Raw genomic sequence first — 19,736 nt, 5'->3', positions numbered from 1 at the left:
TTGGCAAAAACTGCTGACGAATTTCATCATTATCACCTGTATATCTCATCCTAAACAAAACATTCTAAAATTTAGCTCCATGTGTTTTTGTTTGATGGCCAGTCAAAAATGTATGGCCGAAATATCAAGGCACTGTATCACAGATATCCTGAGAATAAGGAATGTAAGTGTCAGAATATGTAGTTCCCAAGAAAATGAATTTAAATATTCAATTTATGTATTTTTCTCAATCGTACCTTCTCAGAATATTCCTGATCTGTACCTATGATCTTCTATGTCCTCAAGATTTGTCGTGCATCTTCTTTCCTATGCCTTGTTTCCTTTCCTACGTCCCGTTTAGCTGTCTCAGCTCTAGACATACGACTGCAATCAGTTTCCTCAAGAATTGTCAGGGCGAATGCTACAGCTCTGAAGCCCCAACGCTGTAGCTCTTTCGCTCTCAGTGTGTTTTGATGATTAACCAATTACCCAAAATGTATTACAAGTTTTATAATTGTATGCGATTAGAATATTGGCTTGAGGCAACGTTTCCAGATAGGCACATTCCGAGACTTACTTGAATTTTGGGTTTTGCTATGAACACACTTCCTTAGACAGCCAGTACTTCCCACGACCGAAAAGGTGGGACTGATTGCATTCATTATACATTCAGAAATGTAGTGATATGCTAAAGGGAGAATAGCGCACGAGACAATAAACAAGATATACTTTTTTTAACCACTTCCTATTCAATTTCGAAGATGAAAATCTGGGAAATAGTTTTACATAAATGTTACTACTGAATGGAAATATAATCTAAAAAGAAATTTTTAGATCACATTTGGGCTTGTCCCCCCCTTAATCTACCCTCACACAGGCAGAGAAATATCGGAATACTAATCTGGTAGTGTTCGGTGAAACATTTTTATGCTGTGGTGCTTTGCATTTCCGTCGATAAGAGCGGGGACAAAACAAAACTAAAATGTAAAATTAAATTAAATCTTCAGTGCCTAACTTTCGTGTTTATATTTTAAACATCTATTATTAACTACATTATATCCCTTCTGTTTCCGATATTCAAGCCGTATTTTCATAATAACGCTGCGTGTAGTTTAACATCAATATGTTAGTTATAAAATCAAGTTCACTCTTCACACATGGTGTTTCTGGCCGAAACTGGTGAACTTACTCATTCCACGCATCCAGTAAAGCGGTGCTTAATGTGAAGACACTGCAGCGGAGAAAGTTTTATGCCAGGACGCTGAACAAATGTTGTGTCGATCTACAAGTGGAATTCTAAGATTACGTGATCTAGCAACGATGAAGCGGATTCTTCACATAGATGTGATACGATGTGTTACAAATACTCACTTTGCTGCTAGAAATGGAACGTACCACGACACCTCCAGATGCTGAATGCACTCAACAGTCAATTATTATCAGATATCAAAGTGACTTAAGATTAACTTTGTGACTTACGATGTGATGGGTAGAAAAAACCGTGTGTGTGAAATAAAAACGAATAATAACATGAAAGGGCTCAAAACTGCTGTGCCTAGAGCCATTGAATGTTAGTAAAATATGACCAATCGACAATTAGTTCGTTACAATAACATTAAATCATATGGTTGTGAATGGTTTTCTTGTCTTTTTAGTCTTTCAGTTTTCAGTAGGGATAGTGGAGAATATGGTACACATAAGGCATTTTGTAATACCTAGTGGCTCCAATTCTCGGACAGAATTAGCCGTATAAGTCTAACATATCTTAAAACCTTAACTATACAGCTACAAGTGTTACAAAAATACTGATAATTATGACATTATTGCACTGCATCATTTTACCTGACATACCGGGTAACTTGACGTAGTAAATGGGGTACACTGGCGCAGAGTATGGTCTAAGATAATTAATTAATGGTCCATTGATAGTGGCCTGGCCAAATATCTCACGAAATAAGCATCAATCGAAAAAACTACAAAGAACGAAACTCGTGTTGCTTCAAGGAGAAAGCCAGATGGCGCTATGGTGGGCCCGCTAGATGGCACTGTCATAGGTCAAACGCACATCAACTGAGATTTTTTAAACAGGAACCCCCATTTTTATTACATATTCGCGTAGTACGTAAAGATATATGAATGTTTTAGTTGCACCACATTTTTTGCTTTGTGATAGATGGCGTTGTAATAGCCACAAACGTGTAAGTACGTGGCATCACGTAATATTCCGCCAGTGCGGACGGTATTTGCTTCGTGATACATTACCCGTGTTAAAATGGACCCTTTACCAATTGCGGAAAAGGTCGATATCGTGTTGATGTATGACTATTGCGATCAAAATGCCCAACGGGCGTGTGCTACGTATGCTGCTCAGTAACCTGGACGACATCATCCAAGTGCTCGGATCGTTCGCCGGATAGTTACGTTATTTAAGGAAACAGGAAGTGTTCAGCCACATGTGAAACGTCAACCACGACCTGCAACAAATGACGATGCCCAAGTAGGTGTTTAGCTGCTGTCGCGGTCAATCCGCACATCACGAGCAGACAAATTGCGCGAGAATCGGGAATCTCAAAAACATTGGTGTTGAGAATGCTACATCAACGTCGATTGAACCCGTACCATATTTCTATGCACCAGGAATTGCATGGCGACGACTTTGAACGTCGTGTACATTTCTGCCACTGGACACAAAAGAAATTACGGAACGATGACAGATTTTTTGCACGCGTTCTATTTAGCGACGACGCGCGATTCACCAACAGCGGTAACGTAAATCGGCATAATATGCACTATTGGGCAACTGAAAATCCAAGATGGCTGCGACAAGTGGAACATCAGCGACCTTGGTGGGTTTTACTGTATGTTGCGGCATTATGGGAGGAAGGATAATTGGCACCAATTTTATCGATGGCAATCTTAATGGTGCAATGTATGCTGATTTCCTATGTAATGTTCCACCGATGTTACTACAAGATGTTTCACTGCATGACAGAATGGCGATGTGCTTCCAACATGATGGATGTCCGGCACATAGCTCGCGTGCGGTTGAAGCGGTATTGAATAGCATATTTCATGACAGGTGGATTTGTCGTCGAAGTACCATACCATGGCCCACACGTTCATCGGGTCCAACGTCCCCGGATTTCCTTCTGTCGGCAAAGTTGACGGATATTTTCTATCGTGATCCACCGACAACGCCTGACAACATGCGTCAGCGCATTGTCAATGCATGTGCGAATATTAGGGAAGGTGAACCACTCGCTGTTGAGAGGAATGTCGTTACACGATTGCCAAATGCCTTGAAGTTGACGGACATCATTTTGATCATTTAATGCATTACTGTGGTATTTACAGGTAATAACGCTGTAACAGCATGCGTTCTAAGGAATGATAAGTTTAAAAAAGGTACATGTATCACATTGGAACAACCGAAGTAAAATGTTCAAATCTACATACCTTCTATATTTTTATTTAAAAACCTACCAGCTACCAACTGTTCGTCTAAAATTGTGAGCCGTATGTTTGTGACTATTGAAGCGCCATCCATCACAAAGCGAAAAATGTGGTCCAACTATACCATTCATATTTCTTTACGTACTAAACGAATATGTAATAAAAAACGGGGGTTCCTATTTTTAAAAGAAACGCAGTTGATATCCGTTTGACCTCTGACAGCGCCATCTATCGGGCCAACCATAACGCCATCTGGTTTCCCCCTTCAAGCTAGACAAGTTTCGTTCTCTGTAGTTATTTCGTTTGACGCTTATTTCGTGAGATATTTGGCCCGCTCACGATCATTGGCCCACCCTATATACACTCCTGGAAATGGAAAAAAGAACACATTGACACCGGTGTGTCAGACCCACCATACTTGCTCCGGACACTGCGAGAGGGCTGTACAAGCAATGATCACACGCACTGCACAGCGGACACACCAGGAACCGCGGTGTTGGCCGTCGAATGGCGCTAGCTGCGCAGCATTTGTGCACCGCCGCCGTCAGTGTCAGCCAGTTTGCCGTGGCATACGGAGCTCCATCGCAGTCTTTAACACTGGTAGCATGCCGCGACAGCGTGGACGTGAACCGTAAGTGCAATTGACGGACTTTGAGCGAGGGCGTATAGTGGGCATGCGGGAGGCCGGGTGGACGTACCGCCGAATTGCTCAACACGTGGGGCGTGAGGTCTCCACAGTACATCGATGTTGTCGCCAGTGGTCGGCTGAAGGTGCACGTGCCCGTCGACCTGGGACCGGACCACAGCGACGCACGGATGCACGCCAAGACCGTAGGATCCTACGCAGTGCCGTAGGGGACCGCACCGCCACTTCCCAGCAAATTAGGGACACTGTTGCTCCTGGGGTATCGGTGAGGACCATTCGCAACCGTCTCCATGAAGCTGGGCTACGGTCCCGCACACCGTTAGGCCGTCTTCCGCTCACTCCCCAACATCGTGCAGCCCGCCTCCAGTGGTGTCGCGACAGGCGTGAATGGAGGGACGAATGGAGACGTGTCGTCTTCAGCGATGAGAGTCGCTTCTGCCTTGGTGCCAATGATGGTCGTATGCGTGTTTGGCGCCGTGCAGGTGAGCGCCACAAACAGGACTGCATACGACCGAGGCACACAGGGCCAACACCCGGCGTCTTGGTGTGGGGAGCGATCTCCTACACTGGCCGTACACCACTGGTGATCGTCGAGGGGACACTGAATAGTGCACGGTACATCCAAACCGTCATCGAACCCATCGTTCTACCATTCCTAGACCGGCAAGGTAACTTGCTGTTCCAACAGGACAATGCACGTCCGCATGTATCCCGTGCCACCCAACGTGCTCTAGAAGGTGTAAGTCAACTACCCTGGCCAGCAAGATCTCCGGATCTGTCCCCCATTGAGCATGTTTGGGACTGGATGAAGCGTCGTCTCACGCGGTCTGCACGTCCAGCACGAACGCTGGTCCAACTGAGGCGCCAGGTGGAAATGGCATGGCAAGCCGTTCCACAGGACTACATCCAGCATCTCTACGATCGTCTCCATGGGAGAATAGCAGCCTGCATTGCTGCGAAAGGTGGATATACACAGTACTAGTTCCGACATTGTGCATGCTCTGTTGCCTGTGTCTATGTGCCTGTGGTTCTGTCAGTGTGATCATGTGATGTATCTGACCCCAGGAATGTGTCAATAAAGTTTCCCCTTCCTGGGACAATGAATTCACGGTGTTCGTATTTCAATTTCCAGGAGTATATATATATATATATGTATACACACACACACACACACACACACACACACACACACACACACACACACACACACATATATATATATATATATATATATATATATATATATGTGTGTGTGTGTGTGTGTGTGTGTGTGTGTGTGTGTGTGTGTGTGTGTGTGTGTGTGTGCGTTAAACAAGACACTACATAGTTAACAAAAAGGAAATGGTAAAAATATCAGCTTCATTAACAATGAAGTATATAAAATATAATATAGCTACAAAAATGAAAAAGAAGACTCGAGAATAAGCATATTAATTAATTGGTCTCTTGATTATCTGTCAAACAACTAACGCTTCTTCATATAGGACTCACAGTTAGAGTGAAAGCTATATCAGCATAAATTATTGTTGTTAGTAACCCAGTGACACTCTCACGTCAATAAACTTTTATGATGGTAAGAGACGTACGAAAATTTGTAAATCTCTATATCTAGCAGTATTATCGCTATCTGTCTTTTTTCTCTAAAAATTGGTAGACCACCTAGTCAAACTTTATTATCATTATCATAAAATCTGATATGTAGACATACAAATAGTATTATGAAAACAGTTAGGCCAACATGCCAGTATTCAAACATATTCTAGAAATTTCTATTATCGGACATGTCAGTCTTCTCCAGTACGCAAGCAGGCAACGACTACGCGCTACAAAAAGGCAAAGTACTAAAATTCCTCGATTAGTACAAAAGCCTCCTATGGCGCCACTAGCAAGATCAGGGCAGGCTGGGACCTCTCCGGATGCGTGACTTCTCTCCACACCAGGATGCGTCCGACTGCTCTCAACAACTGATCGCTCGCTAGCACTCGCGATAATAATATCTCAGACACAGAGTTGGTGTATGCACGCAACAGCAGAATCAATAGTCAATTTTCCAGAAAAAGATACGAACGTCCGGCTTTCAGTAATTTTCAGGACTGTGCCAGCCACTTAATTCAGAATGACTCGAAAAAGCACAAAAAATACTCCGGTACCATTCCTCGTATCTTTGTCTAGTCCACCATATAGTTCACACAGATGTTTGCCTCTGCTATGTTGTGCTGGATGGCGCTGTGTCTAATAGAAGTCCTATTACACTTATCGCATTTCTTAATTCACCCGCCGTTCAAAAAGCTCTCTGTGTTTCGCGGATTTAGATCTTCGGCATCTGTAGAGAGTAACCCGTTCTTATAAAAATTATGTATTATGTTATTTTGACTTTCATTAAACAAACTTTAACGTGTCTCATTTAGCTACCTACTTTCACTGGGTTTAAACGACGCACTCTGCCTCTGTGCGTCAATTTACTCTAACAAACATGGGTTTTATAAAACTATAGTTACACACTCGCGCTTTTCTTAATACTAATATAATCGTGAATGCTAATGTCCAGATATAGGCGTAACAACAAAAACTTCTATTTTAACATAACAGGAAATGGCTTACCTTTTAGAAACTGCAGATCACGTATTAGAACAATCAAAGACGAAACATAATCTTGCTTCTAGATCCGACAACTGGCACGTAACGGTTCCCGCGTTCTGCATTTTTGTATATATAACTGAGCATCAGATGGCACTGCCGATCAAATAAGACAAACTCTCATAGTTAAAGGCATATTGACGCGCGCCATTTTATCTGCCGTGACAAATCACCGACCCCCCTTCCCACACACTGGTAGAACTTGACAATCTGTATAAGTATGACGAATTACGTTTAAGAGAATTGTTCTTGAAAAGTATCAGTAAAGAGCGTCAGTTAGCTGGAGATTTGGTTGTTTGTGCTCCTGTAAATAGGCTTTCACTCGCAAATCCAATTGTTTGTCAACAGCAGCAAACTGGGGATGCGTGTTTATTTTGTTTGCTAGCTGAGTCCTAAGCGACTCTGTAGCAACGCTGCGAAGCCCTCAGAAAGCAACTGCAGTCGTTATCTGTGTTACAGGGTTCACAGCAGTGATACCGATCGTTAGATAGGCTGCAAGTTTCTCAATAGCGGAAACGAAAACTTCGTTGCAGTGGGTATTGTAACAGAGCGAGTCGCAATCTAGGCCAAACAGAGGTAGTTACCGTGCCACTACGGAACGAGAAGTACACTCCTGGAAATTGAAATAAGAACACCGTGAATTCATTGTCCCAGGAAGGGAAAACTTTATTGACACATTCCTGGGGTCAGATACATCACATGATCACACTGACAGAACCACAGGCACATAGACACAGGCAACAGAGCATGCACAATGTCGGAACTAGTACTGTGTATATCCACCTTTCGCAGCAATGCAGGTTGCTATTCTCCCATGGAGACGATCGTAGAGATGCTGGATGTAGTCCTGTGGAACGGCTTGCCATGCCATTTCCACATGGCGCCTCAGTTGGACCAGCGTTCGTGCTGGACGTGCAGACCGCGTGAGACGACGCTTCATCCAGTCCCAAACATGCTCAATGGGGGACAGATCCGGAGATCTTGCTGGCCAGGGTAGTTGACTTACACCTTCTAGAGCACGTTGGGTGGCACGGGATACATGCGGACGTGCATTGTCCTGTTGGAACAGCAAGTTCCCTTGCCGGTCTAGGAATGGTAGAACGATGGGTTCGATGACGGTTTGGATGTACCGTGCACTATTCAGTGTCCCCTCGACGATCACCAGTGGTGTACGGCCAGTGTAGGAGATCGCTCCCCACACCATGATGCCGGGTGTTGGCCCTGTGTGCCTCGGTCGTATGCAGTCCTGATTGTGGCGCTCACCTGCACGGCGCCAAACACTCATACGACCATCATTGGCACCAAGGCAGAAGCGACTCTCATCGCTGAAGACGACACGTCTCCATTCGTCCCTCCATTCACGCCTGTCGCGACACCACTGGAGGTGGGCTACACGATGTTGGGGCGTGAGCGGAAGACGGCCTAACGGTGTGCGGGACCGTAGCCCAGCTTCATGGAGACGGTTGCGAATGGTCCTCGCCGATACCCCAGGAGCAACAGTGTCCCTAATTTGCTGGAAAGTGGCGGTGCGGTCTCCTACGGCACTGCGTAGGATCCTACGGTCTTGGCGTGCATCCGTGCGTCGCTGTGGTCCGGTCCCAGGTCGACGGGCACGTGCACCTTCCGCCGACCACTGGCGACAACATCGATGTACTGTGGAGACCTCACGCCCCACATGTTGAGCAATTCGGCGGTACGTCCACCCGGCCTCCCGCATGCCCACCATACACCCTCGCTCAAAGTCCGTCAACTGCACATACGGTTCACGTCCACGCTGTCGCGGCATGCTACCAGTGTTAAAGACTGCGATGGAGCTCCGTATGCCACGGCAAACTGGCTGACACTGACGGCGGCGGTGCACAAATGCTGCGCAGCTAGCGCCATTCGACGGCCAACACCGCGGTTCCTGGTGTGTCCGCTGTGCCGTGCGTGTGATCATTGCTTGTACAGCCCTCTCGCAGTGTCCGGAGCAAGTATGGTGGGTCTGACACACCGGTGTCAATGTGTTCTTTTTTCCATTTCCAGGAGTGTATAAGAAAAACGTGACACTTATACGTTTTCGCAATTTTTGACATAATATAAACCAAGCGTTTCAACAGATGCTAGTAGAACCCGAATCAAAAGGAGACAACAGATGTTTCTATCATTTGAAAAGTCAGTTTATTAAAAATTTGCATGCTATGTAGATCACAACTGCGACCTTCTAGTACGATGTACAACGAGTTGATTTTACAATTATAGTACATCTTCTTTGTAGAAATTATGGAACATCCTGTCCATTTGAATAGCATTCTAAGGTTTTTAAAATCATTTTTCTTCTCACATACATACAGTATTTGCACTTAACTGCATTGAATTTATCTCTCTCCCTGTATTAATAAAAAAGAATACACGCACACACACACACACACACACACACACACACACACACACACACACACACACACACACACTCACACAAATCCCCTTTATTGCATCCGTTGTAGTTCATTCGATGCACATATTTTACGGACGTCTCCATAGAGAATTAGGCTGCGTTTTCTGGTAATGGCTGTGAGTATGCCCGTGTGTTAGAATAATTCATTGGTTGCTCTCTTCGTCCATGCACCACCTCGGTGTACTGCTCCATAGATCTTGCTGAGGAATCTACATTCTACTTATTTCTGTCTCTGTGACGCCTGATGCTCCGATTGTAGTTGTTTCTGAGGCGTAGAGTTCTTTCGTACTATGGTCACTTAATCTGTCCTGTCTTCGAATGTTTATTTTGTTGCAGTTCATTCATTAGAGTTTATACACTTTCAGTTCAGTTCAATATTTATGATCCAAATGACACAATCCGAGTGAAATTCAGAGGGACATTCGTGGCGTGTATGAACGCGACTTTATGGACATTAGTAATGTCTCCAGGTGGTGTGCATTCTTCCAAGAGCAACGTGTAAACCTTAGCGATTCACCACGCTCTTGGCGGACGGTCACAGCTAGAACCCCGCATAACGTCTGAATCATTGAGACAGCAGTTGTGAATGACAAGCTGGTGAAAATGCGAACCTCTCGCAAGAGATCGACATTTCCTGTGGTGCGGCGTACAATATCGTTCATGACGTCTTCAAATTTTACGAAGTTGGTGCTCTCTGGGCGCCAAAGAATCTGACAGACTACCATAAGGGTAAGCGAATGATGACAAGCTTGGATCACTTAACGCGTTACGCCGCAGAACGACACTACTTTCTGAAAGGAATCGTCACTGATGATGACTCGTAGGCGTACCGCTACGCCCCCGAAGCCAAGCAAGAGCCTATGGAGTGGAAACGCACCGGTTGCCTTGTATGAAAGAAAATTCAAAGTGACTCAGTCTGCAAGGAGTTTACTTGACAGTGTTCTGGGGTATTTCTATGGTGTATTACTGGTGGACTTTTCTAAATATGCATCCAGCGTTAATACGGCAGTCTACATTAAAACTGTGGTCAAGTTCCATATTGCCATTCGTGTCAAACGCCACAACATTAATGCTAACGGTATCATACGGTCCGGACCTTGCAAAGTCTGACTTTCACCTGTTTGGTCCCACGAAGAAATTTCTGGCCGGGCAACACTTAGCGGCAGACGCGGAAGTAAAATCAGCTGTCCGCATATGGATACACTGAAACAAAATGGACTTCTACGAAGAGGGCACGTTGAAACTGCTGCCACGTTGGGAGAAACGTGTTGAAAATTTTGGTGACTATGGAGGTAAAAGATTTAAGTTCATTTCTGATTTATTTTGTTGGCTATTAAAAACTTATTGGAAAATGTATTTATTGTGCATTACTTTCCGATCTTCCCTCGTTATGTGGACCATTTAATGTACTATAGTGGATAGCCCATTAACTCTGTTGCTATAATAAGCGACAGATCGTAGTTGCCCAATTATTACATGTCCTAGAAAGTAGGATCTAGTTGTATCTAGTTGTATTGGTAATTTTTAAGCTTCAGTTTTGAAGCCAGTATATATATATATATATATATATATATATATATATATATATATATATATATATATATATATATATATATATTGTGACATAACCAGAACTCATTCAATTAAATAGCAAAAAGATTTTATTTAAAAACATATGGTTACTTGGCTTGAAAATACAATAAAATACTAACAGTAATACAATGCTACACGTCCTTACCTGATGTAACTTGAACTATTAATTTTTAAGGAGTAAAATGAAATGACATGAATGTCTTAAGTAGAAGGACAGTTAATTAATGAAAAATGGAGGCAAATGTGATAAATGATCACTTCATATCATATGAGAACGAAAAAAAATTCTTCTTACAACTTTTATTGCTTGAAATGTATTACTTATGAACAGTATTATGTTTACTTATTTATATGGGGCAGCATGAGTGAGGAAAACATCGATTACCAGGTTAAATACATCCATCTTTTTTATGTGTCACAGCAACTGAGTAAAATATTTTAGAACACACCTAACTATTAAATCTCAACAGAATTGTGACAAGAATGATTTACAGTGGTCTTTGCCGCAGGAGTTTCTAGCTGGGCCGAAAAAGGGAAGATACTTTTAATTTTATTTAAGTGATCACTGTCTAGCAAGCTACATGGGTCGTTGTTGTTGTTTTGGTCTTCAGTACAGAGACTGGTTTGACGAAGCTCTCCATGCTACTCTATCCTGTGCAAGTTTCTTCATCTCCGAGTAATTACCGCAACCTACATCCTTCTGAATCTATTTTGTGTATTCATCTCTTGATCTACGTCTACGATTTTTGCCCTCCACGATTCCCTGTAATACTAAATTCGTGATCCCTTGGTGCCTCAGAACGTTCCTACCAACCGGTCCCTTCCATTAGTCAGGTACTGCCACAATTTCCTCATCACCCTAGTTCTATTCAGTACCCCCTGATTGGTTTCGTGATCTACTCATCTAATCTTCAGCAGTCTTCTGTAGCGATACATTTCGAAAGCTTCTCTTTTCTTCTTGTCTAAACTATTTATCGTCCATGTTTCACTTCCATACATGCCTACACTGCATACAAATACTTTCAGGAAAGACTTTCTGGCACTTACATCTATACTCGATGTTAGCAAATTTCTCTACTTTGGAAGCGCTTTCCTTGCCGTAGCCACTCTACATTTTATATCCTCTTTACTTCAACCATCGTCAGTTATTTTGCTTCCTAAATAGCAAAACACATCTACTGCTTTTTCTCGTTTCCTAATGTAATTCCCTCAGCATCACTTGACTTCATTCGACTACGTTCCATTATCGTTGTTTTGCTTTTGTTGATGTTCATTTATATCCTCCTCCCAAAACTGCCCATTCCGTTCAACTGCTCTTCCAAGTCCTTTGCTGTCTCTGACAGATTTACAATGTCATCGGCAAACCTCAAAGTTTTTATTTCTTCTCCATGGATTTTAATACCTACTCCAAATTTTTCTTTTGTTTCCTTAACTGCTGGCTCAATATACATATCGAATAACATCGGTGATCGACTACAACCCCGTCTCACTCTTTTCTCAGTCACTGCTTCCCTTTAATGCCCCGTACTACGAGAACCTGGTTTCTGTACAAACTGTAAATAGCCTTTCGCTCCCTCCATTTTAGCCCTGTAACCTTCAGAATTTTAAAGAGAGTGCTCTAGTCAACATTGTCAAAAGGTTTCCCTGAGTCTACAAATGCTAGAAACATAGGTTTGCCTTTCCTTAATCTAGCTCCTAAGATAGGTCGTAGGGTCAGTATTGCCTCACATGTTCCACCATTTCTTCGGAATCCTAACTGATCTTCCCCCAGTTCTGCTTCCACCACTTTTTCCGTTTGTCTATAAAGAATTTGTCGTAGTATTATGCTGCGATGACTTATTAAACTGATAGTTCTACAATTTTCACACCTGTCGACACCTGCTTTCTTTGGGATTGATATTATTATATTCTTCTTGAAGTCTTAGGTTATTTCGCCTGTGTCATACATCTTGCTCACCAGATTGTAGAGTTTTGTCATGGCTCGCTCTCCAAGGCTATCAGTAGCTCTAATAGAATTTTGTCTATTTCTGGGGCCTTTTGTGACTTAGATCTTTCAGTGCTCTGTCAAATTCTTCTCGCAGTATCATATCTCCCATCTCATCTTCATCTACGTCCTCTTCCATTTCGATAATATTGCCCTCAAGTACATCGCCCTTGTATGGACCCTCTACATACTCCATCTTTCTGTTTTCCCCACTGGTTTTTCATCTGAGCTTTTGATATTCATACAGATGGTTCTGTTCTCTCCAAAGGCCTCTTTCATTTTTCTGTAAGCTGTATCTATCTTACCCCTAGTGATATATGCCTCTAACTACTTAAATTTTCCTCTAGCCTTTGTTGCTTAGCTGTTTTGCACTTCCTGTCGATCTCATTTTTGAGACGTTTGTATTCCTTTTCTCCTGCTTCAGTTACTGCATTTTTGTATTGTCTTATTTCATCAATTAAATTCAATATCTCTTCTGTTACCCAAGCATTTCTATTAACCATTGTCTATTTACCTATCTGATCCTCTGCGATCTTCGCTATTTCATCTCTCAAAGCTACCCATTCTTCTTCTGCTGCAATTTCTTTCCCCTGTAGTTATTTATCGTTCCCTAATGCTCTCTCTGAAACTCTCTACAGCCTCTGGTTCTTTCAGTTTATCCAGGTTCCATCTCTTTAAATTCCTACCTTTTTGCAATTTCGTCAGTTTCAGTCTACAGCCCATAACCAATACATTGTGGTCAGATCCACATCTGCCTCGGTCTTACCATATGGAAGCTTCCAGTATCTCCAGGCGTTTTCCACGTATACAACCTTCTTTCATGATTCTTAAACCAAGTTTTAGCTATGAGTAATCTGTGCGCAAAATTCTACCAGGCGGCTTCCTCTTTCATTCCTTACCCCCAGTCCCTATTCACCTACTACCTTTTCTTCTCTTCCTTTCCCTACTATCGAATTCCAGTCCCTTAATACTATTAAATTTTCGTCTCCCTAAACTAACTGAATAATTTCTTTCATCGAATCTTATATTGGTATGATGGGTCGTATCCTTTGCATATCATGGGAGCATAAGGACATGAAACTCCTGATGTTTGTTAACGGAAAGGGGTTTTATAATTTCAACGAATCCTATGATTGATGTATTATACTGAGACGTAAAATGTGATTCCCTAAGAAAAAAAAACAAAATGCTGTAGTAGATTGTGGTAGGTTGTAGAGTCACATGTTGAGGCTGATAGGGAAGGTGATCGAGAACGCGATGAACTTGGTAGTTCATGTAATGAAGATGAGATGAACTTTCCACCAATGCCGTGTTGTCCTCCTTTATTCGGGTCTAATAGGCCTCCTTACATATTCACCACTAGTAATGACCGTTTTGCGATATTTTCATTCCGCTCTGTTACCTTGTCTTTCATTAAAGTGGGAACAGGTACCGCTAGTCTCCCGATGTGACCGCCGTGTCGTGCTACGAAACTAAAAATTATGCGGTTGAGTATAACGTAACGTGGAAAATACGGTGTTTTTCTATTTTCGTGTAGAAATCTAGCCTTAATATGGAACTACAGAAAGATATTGAAAACAGATTACAATTTTTTACTTCAAATTTCGTTATTTATGCAGAGAACAGATTGAAGAAAGAAAATCATCTTTACTAAACATATGTTTGCCTACTAATCTGCGCACTTCTTTCACTGAAATAATATTCAAAAATATCCGGTCAAATTTTAATTCACAGTACACTGCGGGTTGCGGAACAAAGAATCTGAAACTCGTTTTAAGATTAAAGAAATAATAATAACAATAAATAAATTGTAAGAAAAGGGCTATGGGTGATTGGAAGATACATTAGTGTTAAAGACTTTCTTGTTTGGATTTATTTATATTTGTAAATGTTTTAATACTTCAAAATAATTGTCGACTCGTCAGTGGTCTATGACTTTTATGGACAATGAGTACGTTCTAATAAGCACTTATAAAAAGTTAACCCTAAAAACAAAAACATTTTCTTAAATATTGATACGGCTCGTAAACGCAGACAGTGAAGTATGACTTTATGGTTTGTAAATGTGTAGTACGCTTCATTACTACTTGGAGCAGGAACCAGTCTGAGTGTACTAAGAGAACCAATGAACTAACGTAGGGATCAGGTAAACAAATCTTATAGTCGTGGTGATGTGTTGTATCTACTTTCACTATGGATTTCATTGGTATGTGTCGGTGAACTTCGTACTGGAGTAAGATACTGCTAGCATTGGCCACCTAGACTTAATTTAATCTAATATTTTTACTATCGAAATTTACCACATTTCAACGTTGACATTCTGTACTGCGTTTTCACGAAACCTTGCCACTGTCATGTGCAATTTTTACCATAGTAGATTGTCTTTACGAACTTTCCAGGAGTCTACTGGGGCACGTTTGTATGTGGCACCCCGAAAATGATTTTATAAACGATGTATGTCTTTGATTGGCTTTATATCGCCAACTGTGTAAGACCACAGACCCAGAGATACTGCTAGTGTTAGAGTAAGAGAGGTCTTGGCGAATTGGCGCAAAGTTGTAGGTAGCTGTGGTGAGCGAAAGACGATGGAATAGGCAGTTTTTGTGGTGTGCTGTATGAAGCCACCAAGTGTTAGATTAATTTAGGTATGTTAATATTACTGAACTTGGAAGCAGAAGTCTTCATGCAATTAAGGTAAAGATTTAAATAATTATGATTTCTGTTTTTGCTAGCGCATTAGTATAGATGAATTGGCCGATAATTTGTAATTGTTGAGTAACCCCAGAATGTTCATGAACCGTTTCGATAAAAAGGCTAGTTAGGTATTTCCCTTTGTAATGTTTCTAAGATTTGTTAACAGAGCTATATTTAATTTGATGATTTGCATTGTGAGTAATGTAACTTCAATTGTCAGATGTTTTTGAAAGGAGAAACTTAACTTGCAATACAATTTTGCTAAAAAAATCTGTGTTAGTAATTAACCACAATTAGTAACGCCTCCTTGTCCCGGTCATTTAATTTTTAAAGTAGTTGGATTTTTTTAAATGTTCTCGTTTATCAGCCAGAAGAAGTTCATTTGCATTTCAAAGCCAGCATTGCACATCGCTGAGCCTCTAGCTAGAATATTGATATGTTTCATGAGAGACCAGATTATATAGCGTTACTCTATTGCTGCTCTAGAGATAAGACAATTTAATTTATTTGCTATGTGAACAGATACCAAAGTTATCAGTTTTGGACAGGACCAGATGATTCAGTGTCTAAGGGGCTGAATGTTGTGTTTTGCAGTGACTGTATTTCTTTATTGGTATTTGGAGCTGCATTGTCCTATTAATTCGTCTAAAGTTTTGCTAACAATAATACGAGGTAGGCACACCACTGGCACTTACAACACGCAACACGACAAGTCGAGTTCAATACTCATTCCACAGTTCACACATTCATTCAATGTAATCGTATGGAAATCCTTTCCCAGAAACGCTCATTTTACTGTGGAGGTAAAAGTTTCGCACGTACTATAGTGTCCTGTCTTTTCAATGGAGTTATTTGTGTTGCGCAAACTATGAAAGTAGTTGTTCATATCCCTGAATGAAAATGAAAGTTACTGAAAAGCTGCTAGCAAAGTTTTTATGTTTTAGACGATGCAGGGAAGAATCTGAATGCATTTGTAGGACCTAGATTATAATTTAAAGCTGTTAGTTGCAGTAAATCCCACGGTCATCTGATGGATGATAAACTACTATTGAGGAATATACGATCTACAGGAAAGTAATCTTGAGCTCCAGTTGACCAAGAACAAATGGCAGTAAACCAATAATAACGTACTACAACTGCTTCTAAGAATAAAAACATTTTAACACAGAATATGTACTGATCTTTATGTTTTCCTGACTCGTGAGCATCATAGTTCTAATCCGTACTAGTGGGTACAAATGAAGTAGCTTTGTGTCGCATGCAGCCACTGCCAGTTGTAATGCTGGGAAACACCTGTTCAAGTTACTTCAACGAATCTGAAATTTGACAGTAATGACTGAAAGCCGTAAGCGTGAAAAAGCTGCAGCATGAAGATAATGAATACAAATGAAGATACCTATTTGAAATTTGTTACATATTACCGTTAAATGAAATTCTTCCCCTTCTGCCTGTTTGATTTAATTGCGTCGAATACTTTTCTCACCATGCATGTGGGTAGTTAAATGCCAGAAATCGTGGTTGTCAAACTGGAGACTTTGTGACAGGACACCATGTTAACATTAAGTTTCAGTGCACTGCAGTGATTTACGTTTTGATAATAATAATAATAATCAGATCTAGTTGAAGAAATATGATGCTAGTCTCGACTTGTAAACTTTTAAATGCCGAGAACAATAGCGCGCTGATGACTCGTGATCGTTGCGTCACCAAACCGAACATAGGCAACGTATTTAACAGGGTGAAAATTGCACAAGAAATTAATTATTAGTAAAGGACACCAACACGATCAGTACTATTTAATAAGGACATTTGTTACATAGAATGTAATACAATTCGACAAGAATATGACATTTCTAATCAATAAATGACATTTTCGCTTGAAGATTCGAAAAAGAAGAGAGAAAGAAGACTACCAAAAACGCTTCACCTTCTTTTATGAAACAGAATACAAACAATTAGAGATATTAAGACATAAACGCACAATCTGTAGTTTACAAAATAATTATGCCGTTGACTTAAGCGAGATGTAACACATCGCTCCACAACCTGTGAAGCTTAATAGCAATTACGTCACACGTGGGGTGTACTCCGGGTAAAGGAATGTAAGGATCGGAGCTAAAAACTGAGCTGAACCAAGTGAATTAACTGAATGATTTATGTCTTATGACATGACACACTTTGTACAGTTCGGAAATGCAGCCTGAACTAAGATAACTAACGAATGGGTTCAATCGTTCGACCAGACGCAATACGAACAGTTCGCCATTACGAGTTGAGAAGTATGGAGGATTAGATCCTGCGATTGGGGCGTACATAGCATCAACGGAGTGGAATTCATGTGCGGTCATTCTACCTTCCTGTAAAGGACGATAGTTCACTAAAAGAAAGGCCACTCCGAACGTTTCCTTTCGCGGGATAGTTCATTTGAACCATGCTGTTCATCTGCTTTACAACCCTAGTGCGGACCGTCATTGATCGCTCCTCGTGGATAGATGCTGGCAGACTGAGATACCTCTATCTGAATATGAGTGTTATTTACCGTATACGGGCCTCGCCTGTGCTAGTTTTGCTACAGCGCTGGTTTCTTAGATTCTGTTTACCTAACGAGCATCCCTAAACATGAGGTATCAGGCCACCGGCACATTGGTCAAACCGTCTGTATGCTATGCTGTTACTTCGGTATCGCTGGTCATCCAGCTTGACGACAGTGTGAAGTAACCACCTCAGTGGCTGGACAGCAGTTCTTATCACATCGACGTGTAGTCCTGCGTAAATTGCTCGTTGACTTACTTGACTGTGCGATCTTTTGCGTTCTCGAAAGGACTGATTTTCCCATCCGTGCTAAGTATATATCGAGTGATTATAATTATTCACTGAGTTCCATTGTGGCTGTAATTATCGTATGGCAGCGAAATGTGGAAATTTGCTACTGCGTTAATGATGGACCGATTTACGCTGGAAAACAATTACTGCCAATTGTGGCCAAACAACAAACGATTCGATCCACACTACTCGTCTGTTTCCAATTTCACTGCGCCCATTGGCCATAGCTGCACTACTTAAACTTCCGCCATTATGACAATTCCAGACACAAAAATATTGCAATATTACAACTAGCATCTCCTATATAATTCTTCAGGAATACTACCACCGTTAAGACAAACCAGATAAGAATCTTTACAATACCTTCGCGAAATTTGAACAATACTCTCAGTTTGTTACTGATAATAGTTGTTCACTACAGTTGTTTTTGAGATAGATAGTGGTTTGCAGTCCATCTCAATATACTTAATATCCTTTTCATTAGCACCTATTTTAAATTTTAAATTACATTTTACTCTATTTTACTGACAAGCGGTGTTTGATAAGCAAACAATGTTTTCGAATATGAATCTGAACACAAAATACTAAACTTTTCACTGCCTACACCACAAACGCATACAGAGGCATAGCTTCAATAGAGTCATGGTAAATATCCAATATAAAATACTCCTTTAGAGGAGGCATTCTTATGAGCTGCACCACGAAGAAACATCTTGATGAATCAAAGATATCTGAGTTGATGATACTGGCTCCAGATTCCCTCTCTAGTTCTTAGAAATACATTCTAAAATTTCTAGTTCTTCGTTGAAATTGGTAATTTTCTATGACACATATAGCTTTTTTAAATATTGTGCGTCTGTAGTAAAGTCGTACGGCATGAAAGGCTGCGAGACCGCGACGGGTAGCGTCAGCCGCCTAACTGGAAAGATTTTCCCTGTCCTTTGCAAGCGCAGGCATCTTTCCTTCGCGAAGTATGAGAGCTGTTGGCATAAGTGTATCTGTTCAGGTTAGGTGACTGTAGTGAATGTGTGCGAAATGTAGGGTCATGTATGTGTTGGAGATGATCAGAGATGGAGTAACTCGGTGCCAGCACTTAGCCTACTCCTCTTGATGAGCACCAAGCAAACCGCCGAGCTTAACGTCTCCAGCCGACGGACGGATCACCATCGATGGTGTCGCAGTGCCTCACTTCATGATACACGGCTAAGAGGTTTTGGAATTTAATCCAGGACATTGGCGATCAGGAACTTCACGACACCACACCTCCTGTCATTGTCAAAAACAAGCGTTGCAAAAAATGGTTCAAATGGCTCTGAGCACTATGGGACTTAACAGCTGTGGTCATCAGTCCCCTAGAACTTAGAACTACTTAAACCTAACTAACCTAAGGACATCACACACATCCATGCCCGAGGCAGGATTCGAACCTGCGACCGTAGCAGTCGCACGGTTCCGGACTGCGCGCCTAGAACCGCGAGGCCACCGCGGCC

Source organism: Schistocerca cancellata, chromosome 3 (genome assembly GCF_023864275.1).
Source record: "Schistocerca cancellata isolate TAMUIC-IGC-003103 chromosome 3, iqSchCanc2.1, whole genome shotgun sequence".
NCBI lineage: Eukaryota > Metazoa > Arthropoda > Insecta > Orthoptera > Acrididae > Schistocerca > Schistocerca cancellata.
The sequence above is the reverse complement of the archived record's forward strand: the minus strand, read 5'-3'. Positions refer to the sequence as shown.